This window comes from Columba livia, chromosome 15 (genome assembly GCF_036013475.1).
Source record: "Columba livia isolate bColLiv1 breed racing homer chromosome 15, bColLiv1.pat.W.v2, whole genome shotgun sequence".
In the NCBI taxonomy this organism is placed as follows: Eukaryota; Metazoa; Chordata; class Aves; order Columbiformes; family Columbidae; genus Columba; species Columba livia.
In genome coordinates this window covers 10,850,462-10,865,178 of record NC_088616.1, presented here as the reverse complement: position 1 = coordinate 10,865,178, position 14,717 = coordinate 10,850,462, and the positions used below count along the sequence as shown (strand labels likewise).

The following is a 14,717-nucleotide window of genomic DNA, read 5'->3' as shown; positions in this document are numbered from 1 at the left end:
AAACTGGAGCCTGGTGTGGGTGTGCGGGCAGCCAGCAGCACTTCCCTCCCGCTCCGATCGCACTGCAGCTCTGCTGAGTGTGATGGTGTCACAAGCATCTCGCGAGCTGCTCTGGCTGCCCAGAGATCTGTAGCTGCCACACGGAGGAGACAGGAAAAAACATCCATTTGTACGGGACCGTTCTCTGATCCAAGCTGCTGAATATTCAACAGAAATCATTTGTGACCTATATTCGGCGTAATTGCTGTTATTGCAGGGCTGGTAGTGGCAATGTCAGTGCGAGTATCACAGGACGCGGTTCTCTCTGCATTGGTTGTGCTGGAGGGAATTGGGGAGGGGGTTTGGCAGCACCAGTGTCACCTCCAGCCGCTTCGCCAGCGTCTCCCTGCTCCCGAGCTTCCCCCAGGGGCTCCCGCTGGCCCAAACCTTGATGCAAAGACTGTGCAGGTCTAAAGAAAATACAAAGCAAATCTGATAGCGTCAGGTGAGGTAAATCCCACCATGATGCTCGGCACGTGGAGGAGCCCTGTGCCAGGGGGTGGGGGTCACCCAAAGGTGCATTTCACTGTGGTGCCGGGAGCCTCCTCCCCCATCCCTCACGTTGTCCCTCGGCCCATTGTGTCCTGATTCGCCCAGCTCAGGTGGTTTGTGCGGGACGAGGGCGGCCGGACCTGCTCCCTGTGATGAGTGTTGTCCCGCTGGGCGGGGGCTGCAGCGGTGCCTCCCCCTGCAGGGGCTGCAGCATCGCAGCGACTGTCCCGCTGAAAACACCGACCCATCCTGCACGTGGGAAGGATTTTTGCACCCAGTAACGCTACTTTCCTATCATTTGGTCTCCTTATTTGGTATTTCTTTAATAATTAGTGGCAGATTTTGCACTCATGTTTGCAATTATCTGAATGCCTTTGGGACATGTTCTGCCAGATAATTGAATCTCCTTGGTATGTGACTGCGAAGATTGTTAGTGAGTGCAGGCTGGAGCCGGAGAACATTTTGGTGTCACGTTAAGACAAATTAGGCTTTTTCATTTTAAAAAACTAACAGAAACAACACATTTTGCTTTGCTGTCGTCAGCAAAAGCTTTACTAGAAGCCTGTGTTGGAGAAGGAAATACATTATTATCAGTAATTAACTGGATGTACAATTTAATTACATGCAGTGGTGCTTTCCCGGGCTGCAGCAAATCCCCCCCATGCCCGACTCACAGCACCCGCAGGGCTGGGGGAGCAGGACAGCAGGTCTCCGGCCAGACAGACGGACGTCTCCGTGCAGACTGGCTGTGAGGACAAGAGACGGGACCCTGTGCCCAGCCCCCCGCGCTGGTGCTGCCCCGTCCTCTGGCAGCTCCCAGGTCCATGTCCCTGTCCTTTGAGCTGCTCTTAAGGTTTCACTTTTTCTGTTTTAGCACATAATGTTGGGATTTACTGTGCCGATCTAAGTAAAGGAAACTCCCAGCTCCAGAGCTGTTCTTGAGAGTAAGTGCTGTGCAGCCTCTAAAAGCTTCGCCAGGCGAAGGTGAGGGGGAGCAGGGGTGGGAACCGGCCCTTTGGCTCTTGCCCGAGGCTCGGGGACAATCCCCGGTGGGGACAAACCTCTGGGTGCCCCTTTGCTCCTGCTCTCACCTGGGCAGGTCAGGGTGTTTGATTCCCCTTGTGACAACATGACAGGTGCACAAATCCCTTGGGTGACATCCCCGCCTGGTGGTCCCGTGGCTGTGGGGAGGGGGGGCAGCTGGACCCCCCAGGACACAGCACCCACTGTGCTGCTGGCACTGAGGCGGCAACAGGGGCCTCTGAGCACCCACGTCCCGTAGCCTCCAGGTGCATCGGTGCTCCATGTCCTGCCAGCCCCACTGTGACCTGCCCATGGCCCTGCCCTCGCTACGGGACGTCTGACACGGGGTTAAAGTTGTGCCAGCCCCACGTGTCCCTGCCAAGCGTCCCCTTCGCACCCCGCTCCACACTGCGCCCCAGCCACAAAGCGGTTAATCGCTGTTGATCGCGGCGTACTCGGCACTCGGCGCGGCTCTCGGAGGCAGCGCAATCCTCCCTGCTCTCCAGGGACCTCATGGCATTTTGCCCAGATGGCATCGAGCTGTGTCTGAAGGACATAACACGGCGCCTACGGCTCGGTGCGGCAGCTCTGGAGTGACAGATGAAGCCGGGGCGCTCCGTCATCTCTGCCAAGAGGGAAAAAAAGCTCCTGAAAATGCCGGGTCTCCCGCCGGCCGCTCCCTTTCGCCTCCGCGAATGAGCTGGGACCCGGCGGCCGCCCGGCTTGCGTCGTGCGGGGCAGCGCCGGCCGAGCACGCGGGGTCCCCACACTCCACAACGTCCCCTCCCGCCAGCAGAGCAGGTAGGTGACGTGTCCCCACCATGTCACTGCGTGCCCAGCCCATCCCACATCCTCCCGCTCTGGCCTGTGTTTGGTGGTGCCAGTGCCGGGCAGGGGGGGCTGGCAGGGCTGCCCTGGACCGAGGCGGGGGCTGCGCAGAGCCCGCGGGTTTGTTTCCTGTGGTGTCTGTCCCATCCTGGGCATCCCAGCAGCCGCACGGGGAGAGGGGCTGCAACCTGCCCAGCGCAGGAGCCCCCGCTCCAGCCACGTGGGCTGTCACATGCAGGGATGGCAGCTGGACTTGATGATCTTTGTGGGTCCTTCTGACTCAGGATGTTCTATGATTCTGTGATCCACAGCTGTGCAGGAAGGGCGCAGCACCCAGGGACCCCACGCCGTGGGCTCTGACCCCCATACTGACTGTTGCCCATGCTGACAGCACCAGTGGTGTTAAATCCTGCTCTCCTGGGCCTTCGAGCACCTCGACACTCACGGTGACCCCAACGGGTGGCAGCATGAGGGACAGTTGGTGTTTTTGGGGGTGACCTGAGAAGCGCTTTGCTGCACTTGTGCCGCGCTCAGGTCTGGGTGCAGGGGTTCTTGGGGCACTGGAGGCAGCTGTGGTGAACATCCTTCCCCCCCAGGAGAGTGGGGTGGCCGTGACACCGGCTGTTTGACACATGGCCTGGCACCTCTGATGTCCTTGCTCAGCTGAGTTTTCTCCGTGTATTGGCTGCTGGAACCAGCAGGGAGATGAAGACATGGGGATGGGAACAGGAGGGCATGAGCTGCTTGCGGGTGGGAGCTGTGGTCGCAGTGACATAAGTGTCTTGGGGAGGGACCCACCATCAGACAGTGGGCCAGACTGGCACCACAGGGCTGGCCTGCAGGTGCCAAGAGCTGCAAGTTGCCTGATCCCAGTGGTTTTCCACCTGTTTTGGCTCTCCAGAGCGGGACATCAATCCCCCTCCCCATCAGCTGAGCCGCTACCTCTTGCACCAGCCTTGAGCTCTCCTGGTGCTCTGGGAAGCTCAGCGAGTGCCTGTTACAGCGCCAGCACTCGCCAAATTCACCAAGAGCACCGGGCATGTCCCGCTGATGGGAACAAGACCCCAGCCCCTTGTTCCCCGTGCCCAGCGAGGGGCTGGCACGGCGGGTGCTCTGCCCTCACCCCGGTGCCGGGAGTGGGAGCTGCAGCCACCAGCACCCCGCGCAGGAGCTGCCATTTCCCTGCCATGCACGCAGCTGATTTAATACAAAATGAAAATTTGGTTTGTTTTTCTCCCTTTTTTTTTTTTCCCTCATTCCTGCGGCGTGTGGCCAATGGAGTGTTCCCTCGCCGCGCTTCGTTAGAGCCGGCACAGCCGCAGACACTCGCTTCCAGCGGCTGCCGTGTGCCGGGAATGCCAATGAAGCTGCCGGCACGCAGCGAACTGCAGAGCGTGTTTGTCCTGAATGCAGAGTAATTAATGGTTTAGAGGAATCAAGTGAATTATGCTGAAGCTGTTGCCCAATTAGTTAAACTAATTGCAAAGTAAGGAGGGCTACTGGGGACCCGGCGTCCCAAGGCAGCCGTGGTGTCCCCATCACCACTCAACCCCAGCCCCGCTGCAGGAAAGGCACCGAGCTGTACCGCTTGATTTTCATAGGGAAAATTTTGTTATTTGTTTATCTGATTTGTACATCTGTGTGCACACAGAACTAGATTTTTAATTTCAGGCTGTCGATGCCCAGCAGAGCTGTGGCTGGTTTGTAACTGGGTCCTTTTCCCCAATATCACATCCCCCCTCGGCGGGTCTGGCCCCCATGGGGTCGTGGTCCCCATGTCCTGTCACTGTCATTGCCAGCAGCAGGATCAGCCTCTCTGGTCCCACAGGCGCCATGGGGAGGTCTTGTCAGGCAGAGGGGGAAGAGAGGTTTATTTGTGGAATCACGGAAACGTATGTGTGCTATTACTTTCTGCTTAAAATTATGAATATTTCAAATACTGCAAAATTCTCCACTTAATACAGCAGGAACAACCTTTCCGAAGGGTTCTGCTTATAAGTCTGGCTGAAAAAATAGATATATCTGTGTATTTTTATATATATCTATATATATACCTAGCTGAGAGTTTCTGTAGGGTGGGGAGTGCCCCGCAGTGCCGCTGCGGGACCAGCCCTGGCTTTGTGAGGCGGGGGGCCGGGCCTCATTGAGTTGTGCTTCCCCCTGGATCCGCTGTGACAGATCACAGCTTGATGGAGCCACAAACGCCGAATAGCGACAGAGGCGTCAATTTAGTTATTAACAAAGGATGGGATTCAAACGACGCTGGCACGGCTCCAAGGCGCAGGAGCTTATGAGGAGCGCGGAGGGTGTATTAAATATTCATCGAAATCTTGGCATTTCGTTCCCGTCTCTCACTCTCCTGCCCCCTCACCCCCCCACCCCAAAATTATTTGGTTCTAAAGGTTAGAAGCCTACTTCAAAAATTAATTAATTCATTAACCCATTATAAATTAGATTTTTACAAGTAAGTTTTTTAGGGTCGACACAAAATGGGTCGTAGTGGCACTTCATCAGGTTTGCTCGTCACGTGAGCCCTGACCCCGGGCATGTGACAGTGCCGACTGATGCTCACGGCAGCATGTGACCCTAAATGCTACGTGAGCTCAAAAAAAAAAAAAAAAAAGAAAAGAAATTTAAATACAAAAATACAAGCAGGTCTGTCTCCTGCCGTCACCTGCCCTGTGGTGGTTGAGCCGTACCTGCCGCCCGGGGACTGGCGGGCACGGGGAGCTCCGTGCCGCCACCAAGCCCTGCCCTCCCGTTGGCACCACAGCTCCCCATTTGGTGAGTTAACAGATCCTTCCAGCAATTAATTGGCACAGCTCTGCTCATTAGCATGCCGGGCGCGGGCGGGCGCTCCGCTGCGTGCAGCCTCGCACTGCAGGAGCCGCCGGCCTGCCCTGGGGAGCAGGGCACTGTCCTCGGGGGGTCACATTGGGGTGCGCAGGGGTGTGTGTCAGTGCTGCTGTCCTCCCACCGTGCGGACGTCGCAATGCTGCACAAGGGCTCCCGCGGGCGGGGGTCTGGGTGGCTGCTGGTGCTGCTGCCTCCACGCCAGGATGGGAACAGGGACATGTCCCCAGTGGGGTGGCTTTGGTGGGGCTGGTTCCCTTCCCCATCCAGCGGGCAGCTGGTGCCGGGTGCTCGTAGTCCTGGAGATCCGTGCCCACCTGTGACGCTGGGTTGCCAATCCCCAAGTGGCGGCTCTCAGACAACGTGGGGTTTATTTTGGCGCTCAGCCGGTTCCCCAGTGCTCCCCAGCCATTTCCTCACCATGGTGGGGCTGCTCACTCTCCTCTGCGAGGGGAACGAGGGTTGAATCCATAATGCCGGTGGCATGGGTGCCGGCGCAGCCCAGCCGCGGGGCAGCAGGAGCCGGCGCAGCGATGCCCGTCATTAGGATGCAGGTCCACGGCCATCTCCCTGGAGACCCTGGGAACCGAGCACTGGGGACCCGCTGTCTGGTGGGGCTGGCGGCCGCGCTGGGAAGGGGCAGCTGCAGATGAATTACCGCCCTGTTCCAGCACCGGCCTTTGTTCCCTGCACATTGTCAGAAGGAAACAGGAGAGAAAAGCGAAGCGGCTCGGGTGCAGCCGCGGTGCAGGGCAGACAATGGGCCCGGCCCGCTCGCAGATCCCACCACGCCATCGCAGCCAACACAGTTTTAAGTATCAGTAACAATTTTTTTTTTTGTCCTTGAACTAATTATCCACAAAAGCTCTTTTGAGCTGACACTGAATGTGAATTGCTGTTCTGGTGTGGCATTGTAACTGTAGCAATTCCATATTTAATACTCCGGGCATTCCCGGGCGATCATTAGCCCCTTTGTGCCGCTGAAGGAAGCCATATGTTTCAGAAACATCTTTAAAGATGCTTGCAGAAACAACAAAAAAAGGGATTTCTGTGTGTTGCTGAATGAGGCTGCCAATCACCCGGCATCCCGCACCGGCTCCCTTGTGCTTGCCTGGAACGCGAGGCGGCGGCGGCAGCTTCAGTAAATACGAGCTCGTGTTTGTAGTCAGGATTTGCCGTCTGGGGGAATGAGCTGGGCAAGATTTAATTGGCACAAATGTCTGCCCTGCCCCTTTCGCACATTTGCTGGCTCTCCCAAGTCTAACTCTTTTTTAATTTGATTGCAATGAAGCGACTTCCATGGTGTCGCTGCTCGTGAATAATTTTTCTCTGCTGCTTGTACAGATTTTTTTGAGTTGCAGCCGGCTCTCCCTGTGAACGAGCCCTTGAACAAACAAGTGACCCAGGCCCTGCCGCGCCGTCCCCGGCTCATTGCTGCAGCTCTCCCCCGAGCCCTTTGCTCACATCCTGTATTTTGATTCAGTTTAATTGGTTTTGTAATAGTTTCGTGGCAAGCAATTCTGCTCCCATCAAAACCCGCTCATGTGAATGTTCCTCTGTGGTATGAAGGAGACAAGTAATGAGGACAATTGATCTCTGTCAGCTGCACGGGCACAGGTGAGCGTGGCACGGCCGGGCTGGAGGTGCCAGCACCTGGGCTGCAATCGGCTGCGCACACTCATGTCCTCAGGGAAACAGCCCGGGCTGTGAGGAACAGGAGGCTGCTGCCACCAGCCCCACAGAGGGACAGGACCTGGGAAGTTGTGTTCAGCTGGGTTTTAATATACAAGGGGTCTGAGAGTGGGTTTGTCCCTGGGCTCCGGCCACAGGGAGCCCTATGCCAGGGCTGGGATGACTGCAGCCCCATGGTGGGGTCACAACATGTACATGTCCCCGCAGTGCCCCAGCTGTCGCAAACCCTGGGTGATGCTGTGCAGTGCCTGGAGTGGCAGGAACCACCCGAGAGCAGAGGAATTCAGAATGAATTCATCAAAGGCTGTTAACAAATGGTTGGTAATTAAGAAGGCTGCCAGCAAACGGAGGGTTTGCTGTGTGTGGCCCCCCGGGAAGCTGGTGGGGGGGCCAGAGAGCCTGGACAGGGCTCTGTGGGGCATCTACTCCGGCCCCAGCCCTGCTAAGCTGGGCCTTGTAGAGCCCAGGCTGGGCACACTGCACGGGATTGTCTCTGTGGGCTGACTGTTTGCTTCTGCTTGTTCAGGTTGATGTTCAGCTTCTCCTGTGATAGACTAAAGCCCAGGAATCCATTTCTTCCCGAGATGTAGTGCCACATAGTGTAGGAATGGATTTAAACCCAGGTGGGCAAAGCCCATCCCTGGTCCCATTAGAGGAGGGTCCCTGTCCCCCCGACCCTCATCTGCAGGTGTCCCTGTCTGCCTGCTCTCCGGGTTCCCATCCAACAGCTGGCACATGAAGCATTGCTCTCTGTCTTGATTTAATAAGTATCTGGAAATGTCATAAAAGATTACGTGATATGTGATATATCATATATATATATATGTGATAATAAAATATCAGATGCAGGAAAATGACTAACCAAAAGGCATTTGAAAAAGAGAAGAGTGTAGACACAGGAGATTAGGACACTAATTCCCATCCCTTGTATGTCCTCCATCTTCCCATGTCTTGACAGACAGAAATAAATGCTCCCTCTTCCTGTGAAGCACTATCGGCCTCTCCTTGCTGTACTGGAACCACAGGGTGCCCACAGCCCATTTATTCTCAAGATTTGATGCTTTATCACTTTCAAAGGGGTGACTCGGCCAGCTCATCATGCATTCCCACTGCAAGCACTTGCACTTAAAGGGCAGATAAAGATTCTGATGGTAATAACTAAATTTGATTTTTGACAGTCTGAAGTATCTCTGCAAATTAAAGACCTGCAATTTGTGTCTTTGTTTAGACCATGCAACAAGACAACAGGAACAAAGACAAAAAGCAAAACGAAATATAACTCACATGAGTGTGGAGGTGGCAGAGGGTCCCTCTGTAACTCAGGCTCTGTGAAGTAAGACCTGTGGGTGGTTGGGTTTTTTTTCCTTATGAATATAGCTTTGAACCAAATAAAATGCCAGTAAATTCCCAAGCCCAACACCAGTGCAATAAAGGCAGGAGCCAGATCAGCAGCTAAGTGATGGATGTGTTAATGTTTTAATAGGCTGACCACCTCATAAATAATTTGCTCAGTTCTAGAGTAATTGACCTGGTCACAGTGGTAATAAAGGGCTGTCCCCTGGGTTCTTGTTCAAAGGTTCAGCAAACCCTGCCAGAGAAAGTCTTAAGTGGCTTTAACAATATATATTTTACATTGTTACAGTCTAGTGCCCTGCTAATTCAGCAGCCAGTGCAAACACCCTCAGTTCAGCTCCGTGGATATTTCAGTTAAGAAACCCCAGAAACGATAACCCAGGGAGACTTTTGCAGGTGAGCGCTGTGTTTCCTGTCTGGGGATGGGGACCTGCATGCGGAGCGTCCCGGTGCAGCGGGCTGGGGTGGCTTCGTGAACACACCAGGACGGGGCCCAGCCCAGGGATGGGGACGGGGTTCCCTCCATCTGGTCTCTTGTGTGTGTACAGGGTGTTCCAGTTGTGTACAGGGTGTTCTTCACGTGCACTGGGCACTCCTGTCCTGTGCTGGGGGTTCCCCTTGCGCACCGTGCAGTGCATCCCAGTGCCAGCACTGGAGCAGCTCTGCTCAGCCTGGGGTGGGCAGCTTCTTCCTTATGAGGTTTTCTAACCTTTGCTATCATGGGGGCCAGGCAGTTCATGGCATCTGGAGCACTACCCATAGTGTGTTTCTTTTAAAATTTTTTGCGCTGTTAATTCAAGCTTAACAAAACTCGGTTGCATCTCAGCAGGCTGATGTTGTTTTAATCACGTGGTGCTGCGGGATTTGTCCCATCAACCACTTTGTGGTGTCGGTGGGATGGGCCAACGTGGTTGTGTTTCTGTAGCTGCAAATACAGAAGATACTGAACACTGGAGTCATTTGTCAAGTAGAATCAATGTCAAACATCTCCAGTGCTGCTCCTCCAGTATGAGGGGGTAATTAAATCTGAGACAGTGAGGAAACAGCCCTGTTTTGGAAAAGAGACCAGTGTGGTGACTGGACTGTGCTTTGTCCTCTGCTGCTCTGCAGGGGCTGCTGAGCACGAGCTACCAGCACTGGGGCTGCTGGGCACCCATGTCCCCTCACCAGAACCATCCTTCCCAACATCCCTCCTCCTCCTCGCCTGCCCTCCTGCACACGCAGCCTCATCCCAATCATCAGAGGCAAATGTGGCTGTAATGAAAAGTAAATTTAATATCCTTGCCCCTATTTTTGTAAATTAGTATAACTGTCAGCTACAGAATAAATGATACCTAATTAACCATTGGGGGAAGTTCACGCAGAGGTGCTTGGCTGTGAGGTGATCATAGGGAAGCACGATCAGTGACAGAAAATGAACAAGATGCTGGCTGTAGGAAGCTGTAATTACAGAGGACTGACATACTGTGAGCTGTTTATGATAATGAAGTGGTGCATCAAATCAAATTAACCTTAGTTATTTAACACAGAATGCACCGAGGGCTTGTCTCACTAGATGCTAAATCCAAAACCGGAGCAGTCGCTGAAGTCAGAAAAGCGGCTCCAATGCAGGCACAGGCGGTGACTTTTATTTAAGATGGGTTGATCATGGCCGGCCAGGCTGTGCGATGGCGAGGGCTGGCGCAGGCAGGGAGCCGGCAGAGCTGCCGCCAGCAGCCTGGGACACCACGGCACTACCGGGGAGCCCCGTCGCCGCTGGCTGCTTGTTGGTGGGGAATCGCCCACAGCAACATCGCTGAGTGAGCGCCCGTCGCCCCTGGGCCCCCGCCATGCACCTGAAGCCCTGCACTGCACCCACAGCAAGGTGGGTATTGTGCCCGGGAGGGGGTAATAAAGCCGGGGGGGGGGTGTTGGTCAGGGTCTGGCTGCAGGGTGGCAGAATGTTCCCTGCCTGGTGTGCCGGCAGTGCCACGGCCACTCCCCGTCTTGGGGCACAGGATGCAAGTGGCACAGTGGAGGTTTCACTCGGCCATCTCTCTGTCCCACCAAGGCTGCGGCGCTCACGGGAGGAGCGTTCCCGTTGGGATCCCTTCACGCTGACGGGTGAGTGACCTTTCAAATTAACCCAAACGCTCTGTTAAAGATTAATGAGCTTCCTAAACAAGGGTGCCTTCTGTGCACTGGGCTGTTTGCAGCGCTGTACATCCCTCTGTGCCGGAGGATGGGGTTGCCGTGCCGCAGCGGGGCTCTGCCATGCTGGTGATGCCGGCACAGCGGGGCCGGAGGGGTCCCGAGAGTCCCAGGGAGGGGGGCAAAGGGGCAAATACACTTTATGATAGTCGTTCTGTAAACAATGTTAAAAGGCTGTTTGCGTCAGTGGTGTTTCCGTGGTTAAGGGGATGCCGGCCAGGCGCTGGTCACTTGGGGGCAGCTGCCAGCTGGCACGGCTCAACTGAGCAGAACCCAAGGGCGAGAAAAGGAACCAGCCTGATAAAAATGCCTCTTGCTCATAGTGTCCCTGTCCTGATGGCCTGCTGACTATCCAAGTACTTGATTTGCTTCTGAACATTTTGAATTACGTGTTGTTTTGAATTGGTTTTTCATAGAAAATATTTGCTCAGTGCTCTGCGTGCCCACAGAGGCCTCTGTGGAGCCGAGTCACTCCTTGGGGAAAGGATTCCTCTGCAGAACTTCCCACTTGTTGGCAAACCAAAAATTGCATCTCCAGTGAAAGGCTTTAATCTGTGTAATTCAAAGCATTTGATGGATTTTGGAGTACCTAATGCCCAGCGTCACAGCCTCGTGAACTGCCCCGGCACCTCCCCGAGACAGCTGATCTGTACCCTGTGTTGGCAGCCCCCCCTGTATAAATCAGCACCCCAGGCATCGTCCCAGTCATTCCTCTTCTCGTGCTGGCTTTGAGTCCTAGTTCATGGTGGAGGGCGATGGCTTTTGTGGTTATGAGTTCATTTTGCTTCTTTCCATCAATATGAAAATGTCTTGTGAGTCCTGAGAGTTAATCACTATTGTATGGGAATAGAGAGAGGAGATTTTCTTTAATCCCCTTTAAATGGCCTCCAAATGAGGGCTCGAACAAGGATGACTAATGACAGACATGGTTAAACTAATTTCATAGGTGAAGCTTTGATGGGAGCCCTCCCAAGCCCAGGTGTAGCCCTGGGGGACCATGCACTCATGCTGCACATGCAGACCTTCTTGCTGTAGTGCTTGAATTAAGCAAACTGGTTAATTTCTGTTTTGTTTTTACCAGAGGATTCCCTTTTTTCATTGAAAACATTTTTGTCTATTTTCTGCAAACCTTTTACTTAGCACTGCCAAATATAATCTCACTAATGGGTTACTAAATCCAGATTCACTTAATAGTCAGCTACATCCCTCATACCTTATCCAATACCTCTCATCAAAGGGCTCCCTCTGCACATACATTTGTCTTTCAAGAACTGATAACAGTAATGAAGTATGAAGTCAGTGAAATGTGTCTGAGGAACTCTCCAAAGAGGATGCATTCAGCAGTGGTAAAGCTGTGGTACCAGGTGCATCTTGGCTCTGTTCCGCGGCACCAGGTCTGTCCTGTAGCACTTACCACTGTGATGCAGTTTTGGAGTACAAGCTCTTCCTCCCCCTCAGGTAATTTCCTGGCAGAGCAAAAGTCTTGCAAAGCTGATGTGAGGGAAGGGAAGACACATCTGACAGAGTAAGAGGATGATGGGGTTTGAATTCAGGTTCCAGTCGATCGACTCTTTGAGATTTCCTCCAGTTGTGGCCTGGGGCAGCTGTGGAGCTTTCCCATGCTCCAGCCCACCGTGCTGCTTATTGCGCTGGGTCTGGAGGAGCAAAATAGCTACAGTTTATGAGATACTTGTAAAAAGCTGAATCTAAGTGCCTGACTGGGTGTCTTTGCCCTGGCCTGTCTCCGTCACCTCCCCGCTCAGGTGTTCTCTTGCATTCTCAGCTGGCAGCAGCTCACTCCTGTCCTGGCTCCCCTGGGGGCTTTGGGAACATGTTACCGGTTCCCTGAATCCCTGTGGAAGCTGCAGCCTCTCCCGGCTGCTCCTGTTTAACACCACTGCCATGTGCTGTCACTCACCAAACTGTCATCTGTTCTTACGCACTGTGAACAGCAAGAGGTCCCCTTCTAGGCCTATAAAACAGGAAAACATGCAGAGAGAAAAGTGGAAGAATATATGGGACAAAATCAGGGTGTCCCTTCCCTTCCCCACAGTGTTGGCAGTGATTAATGTGACACTATTGCTGTCCATCTTGTGTTTGTTTAACTATCGTTTTCGTGTTGTTCACGTCTCTGGAGACCCGATCTGGCGGGAATGGCTTGATGGATTATGTATGAAATACAGGTCAACACGTCCAAGTATTACTGCCTCATAATTTGCTGCGCCACAGAGGCCAATATAGATGCCTTGTGTTATTAATTATACCAATATATTTTCATGAGTAATGTGATTAATTAGGCTGTATATATTACAGTTGCAGGCCTGTTCTGTTGCTGTATTTGTTCTTGGATGGAGGTGGTTGGCGCAGAGAACAGGCAGCAAAATCTGTACCTTGGACTCGATCTCGTTCCTTCTCTTGCAGAGTGTTCAGGGGAAAATACAACTCCATGGGCTGCATTTGTGGTGGCAGGGAGGCGATGGGGCAGGGGCAGCGGGACAGGGACAGCAGGGCAGCAGGTGCCAGGAGGGTCAGGGCTGCCAGGGCTCCTCTGCCTGCTCCTGCACCCCAGCCACTGCCCGGAGCCACTGCCAGACTGGGTGTCAGCTCCTGGGGACCTGAAGGACACCTGGTGGCAGCAGAATAAGCAGGGAGATACTGAACCAGCTTGAGGGGGAATCCTGCCGGGGGCAGCCGGGGTCCTGCCACCTGGGGTGGCTCAAGCCAGAGCGCAGCACGGGCCTCGCTTGTAGCACTGTGAGGATGAACGGCATTTAAAATAAATCAGAGACTCATCTGCTCTCACTGAACTTCTTAAAAAGTGTGTCAGTGAAGTCGTTCCTGTAACTCATTTTTATTTTCCCTTTACAAGCTCAAAGTGCTGGATCCAAGCTGCACTCAGTGTGGTTCTGTGCCACTGACTTACAACACCTGCGGGGTTTGGGTTCACAAGGTGGTTTTAACCTGTCACAGGCGAGAGCCTGATAAGCTGTTGTCAGTCTGCACAGTGCAAAGACGGGACAAAGAGTCTGCAGCTTTTTTGCAGTGTGAAAATATTCACAGAAAAGAAGATTTTTGACAAAAGCAGCATCCTTCCCAGCTTCCCGGGTGCATTTGCTTGGTGTCGGGGCTTCAGCCTCCCTGGCAGTCTGTGGCCTGTGTCCCTTGCTGTGTCACAGCCAGGACTGGGACCTGGCAAGTCTGTGGTTGCCCTGCTCAGCATCACCAAACCTCGGCAAAGTGCAGGGCTGTGCCAGGCTCCCTGGGCTGGGGGAGCTGTGCCTGGTGTCCTGCTCTTGCACCCAGACCTCTGCTCCCAGCACCACGGCGGAGCTGAACCCTCTTCTTCTTTTTGTTCCCATAAAGGTCAAAGAAGAGTCACCATCCTTTAAGTGCCAAGAAGAGGCTTTCCACCCTCCCGTGCAAGAAGACTTTGAACAGTAAGGCAGCTGCTTTTTCTTCCCAAATGGTTGCTGCATGATTGCATGTACATTGATTTTACTCTGGCTGGTTTTTTTTTCCTTCTTGTCATGAGTTCGATTGCAAGGGTTTGTTTCTTTGCTTTTTCATGTAATTTATCCCTAGCAGTCTAACATAAACAGTCATGTCGGTGATGGGATGTTGTCCTGTTTTCCCAGTGATGCTTGAGTTGCAGTTTTCCCATCATATTATTCATTCAGTGGGGATGGCAGGGACCGGGGAGTAGGGATAGTCCTGGCTTCTCTGGAGCCTCTGGGACCCCTCTGGTGGCACCTGGACCCGTCTCTGAACCGCAGCTCCACAGGGTCCTGTAGCATCCACCTGGGGGTCAGGGTGGTGTCAGCCAGCAGGCAGGGGGACCCCACTTCTGGGTGGCTTTACTGTCCCACTGGAGGGGAGTGACTTGTGCCCCTCGGGGGACAGAGAGCTGGCAGGGCACAGGGTCAAACCCTGTGTCACTAAGGCGGGCAGGAGCTGCTCCAGGCGCTCCTTTGCCATCTCTACCTGCAGAGGGAAGCAGCTCTGTGACTCTGTTCAAGTCTCTGACATTTTCAGAGCAGTCTTCTTCCTCCTTTGCTTGAGAGCCAAAGCTTTTGCGGTGCTCTGGTGGGGCTGGGGGAGGCAGAGCCCCCTGGCCATGTGCAGGGCTGGCTCAACACTGGAGTGGCAGCAAGGGAACGATTTGCTGGACGGGTCCATCCAAAGGCAGAGAGCAGCACAGACAGCAGGTCAGCTGTGGCTGTTTGGCTGTGCAGGACCTTCACTGAATT

The 14,717-nt window shown here is 53.9% G+C and overlaps 1 protein-coding gene across 2 annotated transcripts in view; it reads left to right on the top strand.

Moving 5' to 3' along the window:
• The first annotated feature begins 2,268 nt into the window (after positions 1 to 2,268).
• The window catches only part of TNRC6A (trinucleotide repeat containing adaptor 6A), a 70,753-nt gene continuing 58,304 nt past the window's right edge, over positions 2,269 to 14,717 (top strand). Inside the window, exons 1-2 of one of the 2 annotated variants that reach the window (XM_065031142.1) lie at positions 2,269 to 2,355; positions 13,834 to 13,907. The gene's annotated coding sequence lies outside the window, so the exon portion shown is untranslated. The remainder of the gene's footprint in view (positions 2,356 to 13,833; positions 13,908 to 14,717) is intronic. The other variant, XM_065031143.1, reaches the window with a different exon arrangement.